General features: G+C 48.8%; 1 protein-coding gene across 6 annotated transcripts in view; it reads right to left on the minus strand.

Moving 5' to 3' along the window:
* The window catches only part of RAI2 (retinoic acid induced 2), a 61,350-nt gene that overhangs the window by 16,519 nt on the left and 30,897 nt on the right, over positions 1-13,934 (minus strand). For 2 of the 6 annotated variants that reach the window (XM_064573832.1, XM_045875431.3), the window contains exon 2: positions 11,445-11,609. The exons of 3 other annotated variants lie outside the window; for them this stretch is intronic. The gene's annotated coding sequence lies outside the window, so the exon portion shown is untranslated. Of the gene's footprint in view, positions 1-4,995; positions 5,197-11,444; positions 11,610-13,934 lie in introns of all 6 variants that reach the window. One more of the 6 variants, XM_064573831.1, reaches the window with a different exon arrangement.

The raw sequence follows: 13,934 nt of genomic DNA on the forward strand, positions 1-13,934 counted from the left end.
TGTCTTCTCACCTCTGGCCAGAGCCTAGAATTCCTTGGCCTGCTCCTGCACCTGGGGCGGGCCCAGCCCTGAGCTCCTCCCTCCACCAATACCACTGCAGCGGGCCCCTGAAGGACACAGGAGCTCCCATTTCTTTTGTGGCCTAACTCTTCCTTCCTACACCTGTGGACAAGCATGCATCCCAGGCAGCGAGTCATTCCCATCCTTCCCAGGAGTCGACTTCATCCCTGGCTGACGGGCCAGCTGTTGACCATACCCACTTCCTGTTCTGCTTGGACTACATTTCCCAGCCTCCCCTGCAGTTAGGGGTGGCCGCGTGCCTGAGTTCTACCCAACAGAACGTGAGTGGAGGTGATGTGCACCACTTCCAGGGCTGGCTCCTACAAACCTTCCATACATGGTGCTCCAACCTCCTCCTTCTTACCTGAACTTGATGCACAGGGACATCTCGGAAGCTACCTGTTGGACATAGTGGAGCCACACGACAGAAGGGCCCGCACGCCTGAATCATAGTTTGCAGGAGGGCCACCTGCCATCAGGAACAGCCGTTTGGGGGTTTTTGTAAACAAGGAATAAACTTATACTGTGCTTGAGCCATAACACCTTCCAACTCAGTTGAAACACCAGCTAGCATTACTTTAAGTGACACCATCAATGCTTCCGGGGACCCACTCCACACAGCGAGTGCTAGGGACAGACTGACTTGCAGCCTCAGAATACCCTGAGCCCCACGAGCTGAAAACCAGAGCTGCAAGAGTAGCCCAAGTGCTCAGAGCCCAATTCTGAGCTTCCCCGTGCCACCTTTTCTGCACTAAAAGCACACACACCTTTGGCTGTTCTTTCTGACTTGAATCAATTTATTTACTTATTTATTTTTTTAAAGATTTATTTATTTATTTATTTGACAGAGAGAGAACACGAGAAGGGGGAGTGGCAGACAGAGGGAGAGGGAGAAGCAGGCTCTCTGCCGAGCAGGGAGCCCGATGCGGGACTCGATCCCGGGACTCCAGGATCATGACCTGAGCCGAAGGCAGTCGCTTAACCAACTGAGCCACCCAGGCGCCCCTTGAATCAATTTATGAACGTGGGTTCCGGACAATTTTTTGCTTGGCTCCTGCATACATATCTCCTGAAAGAGTCCATTTCATAGGCATTCCTAGAGCTGGCAGGGTTGAGAGAGAGCAGGAGGGTGAAGCTGCCTTCGCAGAGCAAGAGGAGCAGGCCTTTCAGCAGCCTTCGTCCCTGGAGCCCCACAGGCGGCCCTGGTCCGTGTGAGTGGGGGTGGGCGCGGGAGGGAGACGAAGCAGGGCCCTGGCACCACACAGGCAAAGGGACCTGGGAAGCTGGTGTACCTGGCATCTGGCCAGAGGAAACTGCTCGCGCCACAACACCCCTTCTCTCTTTGTACCCGGGGATGTTTTGTTGGTTTGTGGAGCAGGAAGGCCTGGGATTTCTGCCATTTCCCCAGTCACACCAGATTCTTTATTGGACAGGTCCCTGTGCATTTTCCTTTAGGGGAGCTCATCATCTGTGGCTCGAGGGTCTGGGCCAGCTTTCCCTTCGTGCTCTCCATAATTGATTTTCTAGGCAAAGACTGCCCACTCAATAGTATACTCCCCTCTACCGACCGCTGAAGTTTCACTGCTAGCAAGCTCGTGCCTTGTGTTCAACATTACTGATCTCTTTCTGGGTTCATCTCCAAAATACTGACCTGTCTAAAGACTTTGGGACATTGCCACTTTGGAGTGAACTGATCACAACACTTTCCACACAGAAGAGGCACCAGCACCTACAGTGGGACATTTCCTGTCCAAGACTCAGGTGAGACCCAAACCCTGTCAACCAGCATTGTCATCAAGCCCACACATCTAGGGGTGGGGGGGGTGTGGCAGGGAGGAGGATGTGTGTCAACTTGAGTTCGAATCAGCAAGACCCGTTCCCAGAGTGCTCCCAGAGTTTCGGGTATCTCTTCGTCTCCATCAGTACCTGAGGCCTGGCTACAGAGCGCAGGGAATATTAGAACTCACAGGTGGTAAAATGGGGAGCTCGCTAATTAGCATGAGGACGGTAAGAAATGGGTTAAATAGTGACATTTGAGATACACGGAATAGTGAACACATTTTAGAGGTGCTCTCTACCTTGTGTGCATAGGGCTGGTGAAGCCAGGAAAGCCCATAGCCAGCGCCCCCGGGATGGTTCTGATGCTTCCCACCAAGCTGGCCCCATGCCTGGCAATTGGTTTTGGAGGATTTCCAGTTGCCTTGCCAAAATTCTGCCTTGGAAATATTGTCATATCTGCATCGAGTGGAGCTTTCATACCACGTGTGGTCACAGCAGCGGAAAAGACAAGCAGCTGGGACTCCCTAGAACAGGCTTAGGGAACTGGGCTGTGCCTGCTGGCTACTTACATGTTAGTTTCTCCCCCGCGGGCGCAGAGCACAATTTGCACGGAGGCGGGTCCTAGGGCTGTCACGGTGTGGCTCTGAGCTCTCTGTGTAAGAGCCCCTCCCTTCTCCACCCTGGCTCTCTTGCCTGCCTCCTTCTGCCCAGCCTCGCCTCTCTGGGGGCTCTGGCCTCCAGCCTGCCCGGTGGCAGCCCCTAGACAATGTCCTCAGGGCTGGAGACTGTGCTTCAGGGACAGGGATGATGAGCAGAAACCTCCTGTCCATAAAAATGCAACACTTGGCTTCCCCTCTACAGGACCTTCTTGGTGTCTGAGCCAGCGCAGACTGACATGCTTGAAAATTCTTAAAATTGTCCTTTAAAATAAAAAAACCTAAGGGACCATATCACATCCATTAGAACAACTAAAATAAAAAAGACCAACACCAAAACGTGGAGCAACTGGAACGCTCATACACTGCTGTTTCCAATGAAGTTAAACAACTGTCCACCCTCTGGCTCATCAATTCCAATCTTAGGTATCCTCCGCAAAGAAATGAAAACACAGGGGTGCCTGGGTGACTCAGTCGTTAAGTGTCTGCCTTTGGCTCAGGTCATGGTCCCAGGGTCCTGGGATCGAGCCCCGCATCGGGCTTCCTGCTCAGCAGGGAGTCTGTTTCTCCCTCTCCCTCTGCCTGCCGCTCCCCCTGCTCGTGCTCTCTCTCTGTCAAATAAGTAAATAAAACCTTTAAATAAAAAAAAAGAAATGACAACATATGTTCACAAGAAGAGTTATACACAGATACCTGGTCATAAAAGGCATGGACTGGAAACTCAAAGGAACGGTCTGTCAACAGATGAATGGTGGACTTCTACTCAGCAATGAAAAGCAGTGAACTCCTGTCACATTCAACAACATCAGTGAGTCTCAGAAACACGGTGTTGAGTGAAAGAAGCCCGATACAAAAGTATACATGCTCTAAGATTTCATTGACCCAATATCCAAAAACAGGCCCCAAAAATGTATGCTAGAAATGAGTGGTTGCTATGGGGAAGGGGGAGGGGCAATGACTTTTCTGGGGTGACAGGAATGTTTTATGGCCTCTTTCAGTGATTACACAGGTACACCAAATTCTCAAAGCTGAATCATTTGACCACTTAAGAATCATTTGATTTAATTACCCTTGATTTAAGGAAAAAAACACTGAAAAGACTATCAAACTACAAAAAGGAAAAACCACCAGCCAAAGTGGTCCTGTGTGTGAGCACTGTGACCGTCAGCTCCCAAACAAATGCTTAATGAAATAAAAGAACAGAGGCCCCAAGGCAAACTGGCCCAAGAGTGTGGGATAGCTATCAGGCTTTGCGCCAAAACCACTTTCCAGGAAATGCCAATATTTTTGCGTTTGGGAAAGGGGAGGGAGCTTCCAGGCGAGCAAAAGCCAAAACGTGTTGGTCTTTGGACAACTGCTCCCAACTGAGGGGCCCTGTGGGGGAGGCCTCAAAATGCTGCTACTGAGGCTTCCTCTGCGGGTCCCTGGGGTGGGGCACCCAGAAAAATCCCCGCGGGAGCAGAAATCGGAAGTTCCTTAAGGGCAAAGATCTCCTGTTTTGCCTGGTGGAGACGAATCTTCTATTTTCCTAGTAAGAGGCTGTGGCAACACTCCCATTCGCTGTGTTCAGCCCTCAAACAGCCCAGGGAGGACAGGCATGGGCTCGTGAATCAGGCCTGCCCCAGATCCTTGCTCTGCCCCTTCAGGACTGTGTGGCCTTGGAAAAGGGACTCGGCTTCTCTGAGCTGAGGTTCCCTGGCCTGTGAAATGGGGTGGGGGTGGGGCGCCCACTGCTGGTGAAATACAAACTGCCTGATAGCCGGTAAACGCTCAACCTAGAATCTTGTCTGGGCTCCAGGGGTCTTTCTGGTCATCTATGCCGATCTCCCAGCTGGAGTGGGAGTCCCCTCCAGCTGAGTTAGCGTTCACTGTAAAATTTCTGGATCTTGGGTGCACAGAATGGGTATAATCATAATCTTCGGTTCATGACACTATTCCATGCATGGCTCGCTTTTTTCAAAATTTTCTTTTGAAAACTGTTTTAAGATTATACGATTTAAAATAACAAAATAAATACCCATGAAGACATCACCCAACCCAACACGTGGGTCCGTTGGACTTTCTATTGTATTCCATTAGTTGCTTCATCTATCTATCCGTGCACCAGCATCCTAGTGTCTTATACCTTCTGATGGTGCTAAGCACTACGAAGAAAGTAAATCAGGGTAAGTGACAAGGGGAAATGAGGTGGGGAAGAGACTACTTCAGGGAGGGCAATTGGGGAAAAGCTCTCTGAGGTGGAGTCACTTGTGTAAAGCCCTGCAAGACAGAGGCACCACGGTATATCACATTCCAGTGTTCCAAGAAGACCTGTGCGCGTGCAAGGGTGAGTGTGCGTGCCTGCGCGTGCGTTAAAAGGAGGCAGGAAGCAAGTTTGAGCGTAGGAAAGAAAAGCAAGGGACCAGATCACACACAGCCTTCTAATTTTCATTTTACAAAGACTACCTAGTGCAACACATTTTACAGATGAGGAAACAGAGGTTCACAAAAGGCGACTTGCCTCAGGCCACACATCTAGTCGGGGGCAAGATTACAGTTAGAATTCTGTCTTCTCTGTTCAAGGCTGCGTGCATCTTCCGTGACGACGTCTTGGCCCTCTAGGCCTTCAAATGGTTTGAATTCCACAAAATGTCTCCAAGTGGCTTTCAGGTAATGAGGTGACAAATAGTATATTGAAATGGCGTTCTTCCAAGCAGACGTTCTTTGCCACAAAAAAAAGATTATTTGAAGACTAATTAGGATTCTGACATTCTTTTATGGCCCGGGATGATGTCAAAATCCATGGGAATATTTCCAAGTTCTTTTCTTATCGTAGGTGATATTTATTCTCAAGAGAAAAATCAAGAATATGCTAGTGATGTTCTTTGAAGTTTAAGCCGGGCTCTATGATCATATATACAGAAGCAAGAATTTTTCTTAATAACCTACAAACAACTGAGAAATACACAAGTAGTAAATTAATAATTTTACACATTTTTTTAAAGATTTTATTTATTTATTTCACAGAGAGAGAGAAAGAGAGAGAGAGAGTGGGAGCAGGAACACAAGCAGGGGGAGCGGGAGAGGGAGAAGCAGGCTTCCCGCCGGGCAGGGAGCCCGATGCGGGGCTCGATCCCAGGACCCTGGGATCATGACCTGAGCCGAAGGCAGCCGCTTAACGACTGAGCCACCCAGGCACCCCAATTTTACACATATTTTAATGCCATCCCTTCAGTTCGATAAATGACAAGAATTTTTATTCCTAATAATGTGGATGGAAATATTAAGGCCCGGGTTTAAAGGCTCATATTCCCCCTTTCTTTTGAAACTCTGAGCCCGGTCCAAGATAAAACCAGGAGACAGAGCCATGACTAAAGACATTACAGTAAGTCTGACCTGCATTCCCTACTAAACCTTCAGGGTAAATGGATTTCTCAAATCTGTTTTCCACTTTGACCGGCTAATCCCTTCCTTCCAGGAGGAGATTTCAGCCGCTCCACTCTGCGCCTTGTCTATGGCAACAGACCCACGTGCTGTTTCCATCTCGCGTCCCCACACTGGGCTCTGTTACAACTGCAGAAATGATGACTCAAGAGCTCACAATTACTGACTTCCGAGAGTCTCTGACTTCCCCCAGGAGAATAAGCAGATGAGAAGTTCTACGTATTTTCAAAGAGATGAATTCTGGCTGTTTCTGAATCCCCCCCAGGCTTCTCTCGGCCGGGAGGACTATTCTGAAAGTATGCAGACGGAGAGGGCTAATGGCAGTGCTTGGCGCAGGTAAGAACCATCTGCTTTCAGTTACTTCAGCTACGTCTCACCAGACCAAAGCAGCTCTGTCCAGTGGATGCAACCGAAGTGACTCAAACTGTTGGCTGAGAAGCCGATGGATGACTCCTCGCTAAGCCCTCTGTCCCAAGCTGCTCCTCGCCATTGGGAAAGCGTCGGGACGCTGGCAGACCTCGCAGGTGCACCCTCACTCATCCGCCCTACTTCTCATATGAGAAAGAGAACACAGCGCGGAGGCCCAGCAAATCCAAACTGACTTGTAGAGAGGAGCCCTACTTGACGAAATAGGGCAGAGATGCCCCATGGACCCGCCTGGGGCAGGAGCAAGTTTCTTAATCTCTCTCTGTCTCAGTGTCCTCATCTGCGCAATGCCGATGCTAACAGTATTTATGCCTCAGCGTTGTTTGTCAAAGGGGGTAAGTGCTACCATGCAAGACATTTAGAATGTTCCTGGCACACAGTAAGCACTCAATAGGGGTTGGCAATTATTACTGATAAAGACAGGGAGGGGAGCCTGGGTGGCTCAGTCATTTAAGAGGCTGCCTTCGGCTCAGGTCATGATCTCAGGGTCCTGGAATTGAGCCCCGTGTCGGGCTCCTTGCTCAGCAGAGAGTCCGCTTCTTCCTCTCCCTCTCCCTCTGCCCTTCCCCCTGCTCCTGCCCTCTGTCTCGCTCACAAAAAAAAAAAAAAAAAATTTAAAAATCTTAAAATAAAAAGATAGGGAGCCAAAGGACCCTCACTGTGGAAGGCTAAATAATAAGGTGAGAATTTCATTTTATACTATAAATAATAAATAAGATGAAAAAGAGGTGGCTTTTCTTCTCAGCAGTTTTAAGCCTGGCAGGGTACTGGCTTTCCATGGCCCATGGTGGCCAAAATGTGCAGGGGGGCAGTAACTGCCATCAAATCTGAAGTGACAAGTATCAGGTCAAGAGCAGAGGCAGTTGGGGACCTGATGGAGGGTTTTCATTAGGCCAGACTCCCCAGGATAAAGGGTTGTGGAGGGACAATCAACTCAGGCTGCACAGCTTTGAAAGATCTGGATCCCCAGGCCACACCTAGACCAATAAAATTAGAATCTTCCACAGTTGGCTTGGGCATTAGGACTTGCTAGAGTTCCTCAGGCGATTCCAGTGTGCAGCCAGGGCTGAGAACCCCACCTCCAGGTCTGGATCCCCTTCCTCCCAACACAAATGAGGGCTTATCCTGGTCCGTCCTCAAGAGGCCCAAACACACAGCCTCAATTCTTTCCACGGAGACAGAGAAAACCCACCGAGCCCCATCGGGGGCAGGAATTGATTAGTATTTGTGTATGGGTCCACAGTGCCTGGGATACAGTCTCGGCACTGAATCAGTAAGTGAATGAATAGATAAATGAATGGATGGATGGATGGATGGATGGATGGATGGATGAGTAAAAACAGCACCATAGCAAATGTCTGCTGGTATAGAAGTAAAATTAGTTAAAAAAAAAAAAATCTCTGAAGGGCAATTTAAAAGCATTCATACCCACTGACCCAGAAAATCTACTGCTTGGAATCACCCCAAGACAATGCAGGCCCTGGCTGGATTTTCTCCCAAGTGCGTGCAGTTCTGATCGAAGAGAGATCGGTGGGCAAAAGAAGCGAAAGACTGGACTCTCCAGGGTGACCGTGCCCTTGGGACCCCACTGGCATGGGGAGGTGGGAGGAGGGTACCCTCCGACAAGGCCGATACTTGGTTTTCTTTCTTTAGGGTTTGGGATTTGCACACTTTCAGATGCGAACTCATCTTAGACCCCAGAGTGCAGTGGCGGAGGCACAAAGGACACTCTTCTAGATAGGAGCAAGATTACAGCAAAGGGCCTGCCAGCCAGCGCCTAAGGCATTACAAAGCCACAGGAAGGCAGTGCCTGATGCCTAATGTCAGGTTTTGAGCAGAGCAGCCCTCTTTCGGCCCCCACCTCCTCAGAAGGAGTTGACTGCAAAATGTGCCCCCATGTGGTTAATGACCAGATCCAATCCTGCCAGCCAGTAAGAACAAAGGTGCTAGCATTTTGGAGCTTTGTCCAACACACTGAACATGCATACTTAACATGAGGGAGTTAAAAACCTTCCCTTTCTGAAAATGGGATGGATTCGCCTTTGAGTCCATCTTGAAGACACAATACATTAGGGCGAATCCATTCGTCAAGAACCAAGGCTTGCCTCTCAGGACAGGGTCTCTACCACGCAGGTGATGGGGGACCTGCTTCGCTGTGCACGCGACAGCATAAAAACAATGGGACTCCGAACTAGGGGCTGGAATTAAGGGGAGCAAATTTTTCCAATATGCCTTTAAAAATTAGTCAAACTATCTCATCTGAAGCTATTAAATGTGTTTGTATGTGTCTGGACTTCTTGGTACTTAAGAGAAAATAGAATCATCTTTACATTTTAAAACATTCCCTGGGTAAGACCACTTAGTCCAGAAAAAATATTATTCTTGTGTTACAAAATCAAAGCAGCGTAGGAAAAAAAAAAAAAAATCAAAGGGAATGATCAGTCAGGAAAAATGTCAGGGTTCCAAAATGCCGCGGGAGACCGCATAAAAAGCACGGTCATATTTAAGCTTGTGCTAAACATACTTTTTTCTACAGTCACTTTTCACCAAGTGTAAGTTTATATATGCTTTGTCAAATGCCTCTTTAAGGATTTACTCTGAGGGATTTTCTGCCATTCTGGGGCTTAAAAGTGCAGGCAAGGTTGAGGAGATGGGTGGACTTTGGAAGTGCAAGGCCACAGAGAGGACAGCCATCAGAACAGGGCACGGAGGAGGCTGGGGTCACCCCTCTGCATGGCTCACAGCTGGAAAATCACCAAAGCGATTGATGGTGGGCACACAGTGGTGGAGGACATCACCGCCACCACCATCACTGTGACCAGTGCAGCAAATCTTTCACTGAAGAGAGAATAACACCAAGTAATTCCCTGAAGACCCACAAAGCAGTGTAAAGAAATGTGATCGGATCATCGATCCCTTCAAATGAAAATGCCTATTACTTGGTAAGATCGTGTGTTCTAAAACCAAAAGACAGGGGGCGCAGCTGCTGCCCACTCCTTCATGGCAGCTGCTCTCGCGGGGGTCACGCTGACCCCCACGCAGCCAGATCCACGCAGAGAGTCTCTCGGCCCTCATCTTACCCATCCCAGCAGCATTCCACACAGCTGACCACTCCTTCCTTCATTTCAAACATTACACAGATTGTTTTACTCAGCTGCATAAAACTCGCCAATGGCTGCTCATCATACTTTAAAGTAAAAGCCAAGCCCTACAAAGCCCCTTCTGACCTGGTCCCACTTGAACCCTTTCCAATCCTGTCTCCTACCACTTTCCTCCTCCAACAGAATACTTCTTTTCCCGGAAGGAACTAAGCTCTTTCCTGCCTCAGGGCCTTTGCACTGGCCTTTTCCTCAGCTTGGAACGACCTTCCGCGGCTGGTTCCTTTACAGCCTTTGAGTCTCAACTCAAAATAGCCTCCTTAGAGAAGATTCCATGACCATCCGTAAGCCCCCACCTCCATCCAGTGATTCTCCCTCACATCAATCTCTGTGTGTCTTTCTTTCAGCATCTATCCCATTTGTAAATTATCTTTTTTCCCTCTGTTTATTGTTTATAGTCTGTCTCCCTCCATCCTGCCTGGAATGTAAACTCCTCCTCTGCCATGTTCACTGCAGTATCCCCAACAACTGGAATAATGCTCAGTCCACAGACAGTGCTCTATGAATATTCATTTGTAAGAAGGAAGGGAGAACAGAAGGGAGGGAGGGAGGGAAAGGGAGAAAGAGGGAAAGAGGGAGGAAAGAAGAAAAGGAAGGAAGGAAGGAGGGAAGGAAGTGCTTCACTGTCAGGCGGAATGTTGAGTTGACGGCAAGGTGAAGTCGCCTTCAACTGATGACGAGTAAGAAAGCACTGCATGTGGCACTAAGGTTGGATGGTGTGTCTGCTCCTCCGCGACCACGTATGAGAGCCCGGCCAGGACACTGCTCCTTACTAACGTCCCTACTCACTTACACACCTAAGTTACTGTTGGCTCGTGGCCGAACTCCGAGCCCCTGGAAGGTAGGGATGGGGCTTTGGTCAGCACCCAATAACATCTGGTGAATGGCTGTATTAACAGAGGTTCTCCATCCAGATTATTTACATTTTATTTACAAAACACTTCTACGAAGTACTTGTCATGTGCTGGTAGCCTTTCAAATGTTTATAAATATTCAATCCTCACAAAACCCTGCAAGGGAGATGCTATTAGTATTGTTACTTTACAGATGAAAAAAACGAAGCATGAAAAGAACGGGCGACTCGCTACTCGGTGGCAGAGCTGGGGTCCGAACGAGGCCACGGCACTGCACACTGAGGACAGGCGGAGGGAGGCGGCATGAAAACAGGGTAAATGGGAAAGCTGGGGCCTTACTCCTTAAAGGAACCCCAGGTGGTGAAGACTCACACTCAGTGGGCCTGAGGGAGGGTGGGGGGAGTGGGGACTGGGGGGGTCCCGCCAGCATTTCCAACCCAGGGCTCCTCCCCCAGCCACAGATCTCTCCTTCCTTTCCTGTTGCTACCATAGCTCTCAACTGGTGCAATTCTGTCCCTGCTGCAAAGGGGACATTTGGCAACATCTGGGGGACATTTTTTGTTGCCACAACTCCGGGAAGGGGGTTTCTATTGGCAGCTAGTGGGTGGAGGCCATAGATCTATTAAACATCCTGTGATGCACAGGATAGTCCCAACGACCAAGAATGATCTCCTTCCAAATGCCAGCAGTGCTAAGGGTGAGTAACCCTGGTGGGGCAGAGACCACCTTTCATAAAGTTAATGAAAATGGTGGTGAGGCCAGCAAGGGAGGGTCCGTCTGGGAATCCCTGAGAAATGTCAGCCTGTATCCTGCTTCACCTCTCCAAGATCTCAAGGGCAGAAGGCTAGAGCCTTCCCTCCCACTGTTTCTCACTCCTGGCTCCTGGCACCAGGGCCTCTCCCTCCCACCGAGAAGCTAAGAGCAGCCCTGGCCCATATGGCACACAGCAGAGGCTGCTAATACCCAATTCCTGTGGCAGCTTCTTAAGATGCTTGGCTCAGAATTTGGTATTCCTCGAGCCCTTTTTCTTAATTACGTTCTACAGATGAAGGGAAACCCATGTATAATTCAGAAATGAGCGGTCCTACCTTTGATTGCTCTCAAGCATGCCAAATCAGAATAGAACTGTGCTATTTCTCCAAGAAGAGGATGGAGGTCTCTGGAGAAGTGAGTGGACCTTGTGAGCCCAGCTGCGGCTGAACCAGGTCTCCAAGCTGGACCCCACGGCAGCACAGAGGAAAATTTAAAATGCTCTTTAAAAAAAAAAAAAAAAAAAAAGATTTATTTATTTGACAGAGAGAGAGACAGCGATAGAGGGAACACAAGGGGAGTGGGAGAGGGAGAAGCAGGCTCCCCGCTGAGCAGGGAGCCCGATGCGGGGCTCGATCCCAGGACCCTGGGATCATGACCTGAGCTGAAGGCAGACGCTTAACGACTGAGCCACCCAGGCGCCCCTAAAATGCTCTTGACAGATGATTAAAAAAAAGAAAACTCAGGATCAGATTTGGGGTAGAAGAGAGTGGGGCAACTAGGTGGTGTAGAAAATTCTGAAGGCCCAGTTGAATGCTGGTTCTGCGACCTGGGACGATCACCCTGCCTTTCCCTCTTGTGATATGGGGTTTGCGACATCCCCACAAAGATGCTGTGAGGGTCAGCAGGGGATGTTGTAAAAGGGCCTCTCGCGGTGTGTACATGAGAGTAGAGCCTTGTCCAATTTCTGTTTGCTCACCCACCGACCTTCATCCTTTTATTCTCTTTTCGCCATTTATCCTTTTATCCATCCTGACACCCGAGGGATCCAAAAGCTATTTACGGCTCCAGCCCACCAACCCAGGAGCAGTCAGCTGTCCTGAGCACTCAGTAGAATAATAAGAAACAAAATCAGCCTTAAGAAGCACTGTACGTGACTTGATTTGAAGTCATTTGAAGGAATCATAGTTGACTGGATTTTAAAATTGGGCTTCAGCTAATGAATAAACCTACAATCCGGAGTCAATGGCATTTGCCAAGATGCTGTTTCGTGGCCATCTGTGTGGCAGGAAACTGTCTGGGATGGTATGGATAGGATCCTGTCCAGAGAAATGGACCCGGCCAGCAGTTCTCAAACTGGGCTAATCATCAAAATCCCCAGAAGGAAGGTCACTTTCTGAGAGTTAAACTATGAAATGAGCTAAGAGCAAAACAGAACCAGGCATTGTCACCCCAGAGAGATAGATGGACCCTCAGTCAAAAAAACCAACCATAACCTGATTACAAGTACTAATAACGTGCCTGAAGACAGAATGACTCTGTCACAGGGGGTGGTCGGCTCTGGCAGCACAGGAAAGGGGGTATCAGCAGCAGAGACAGACCGTGCCCTCCCAAGCAGTATCCTCTGTGTGCTCTCTGAGCACACGGATCCTCTGCCCGACACCCAAGAGCCTGACTCAACGCATCTGACGGCGTCCAAGGCTGCGCAGGTCCCAAACTCCCCCCAGGTGATCGATCGTAAGGTCAGTGGAATTGGACTTAGGAACGCCTTGGCGAGATTTCTAAATTGTGTGCAGCAGTTTACCAAGTGCCAGGCACTAACCCGTGATCCTTAAATCGTTTCCAAAATCCCTAACCAAGATATTTCCCGAGCATTGTTTGAAGATGCATTTGCTTTTACATCAAAGAGAACATTCTTAGATGCGAGATTTGTTTTCCTTCCAGCAAGATGCTCTACATCACTACTACCAATTAGGCAAGCTCATCTAAAAGCTTTGAATCCGGGGCGCCTGGGTGGCTCAGATGGTTAAGCGTCTGCCTTCGGCTCAGGTCATGATCCCAGGGTCCTGGGATCGAGTCCCGCATCAGGCTCCCTGCTCAGCGGTGAGCCTGCTTCTCCCTCTGCCTCTCTCTGTCTGTCTCTTATGAATAAATAAAATCTTTAAAAAATAAAAATAAAAAAAAATAAAAGCTTTGAATCCGTACTTGTGAAATGCCCCCTTTGCCCATCCAATTTTATGTCTACACAGTGCAGCGGCTGGTCGTACCGTTCCTTTTATGAATTCCACTCTTGTGAATGTATTTCCAAAATTGTTTCAGAATCTCTTTGTCTGGGAAAGCCAGGACTGCTGGTTTTAATAAGAGCATGGTTTAAACATAGTTATCCAGGTCACTGGGATTTCATGGCTTCCCAGAACACAGCACACAGCACCCAGGGTACCTTTTCTTTTTAAAACAAAGACTACCCCACCCAACTCCACCCTTTCATCTTACAGAAAGATTCCCTCCCTGCTGCTTTCTGCACAAATGTTTCTTCAGAAAGAGAAACCTGGCTTAAGAGAATGAACATGAAGTTAGACCAAGTGAAAAGCAAGTCCTGCCTCTGGGTAAAGCTCATCAGCATCGCAAAGTGACCCACGGCAGCAGCCTGCAAAGTGGCGAGCACCTACTAGGTGCTCAATCACTAACCGAATCCAGTCCATTATTTCACAGAACGCCTGCACCACCATTTAAGAAAACCCAAACAAGAATTCTCCAAACAACTGAGACATTCCATAGAGTTCACATCTGAGAACCGTGTTCTATTACGTAATCAACAAAGTAAAAAG

The sequence above is a fragment of the Mirounga angustirostris genome, unplaced genomic scaffold (assembly GCF_029215605.1).
Source record: "Mirounga angustirostris isolate CCGP_5_RB_7025 unplaced genomic scaffold, mMirAng1.0.hap1 SCAF_11, whole genome shotgun sequence".
In the NCBI taxonomy this organism is placed as follows: Eukaryota; Metazoa; Chordata; class Mammalia; order Carnivora; family Phocidae; genus Mirounga; species Mirounga angustirostris.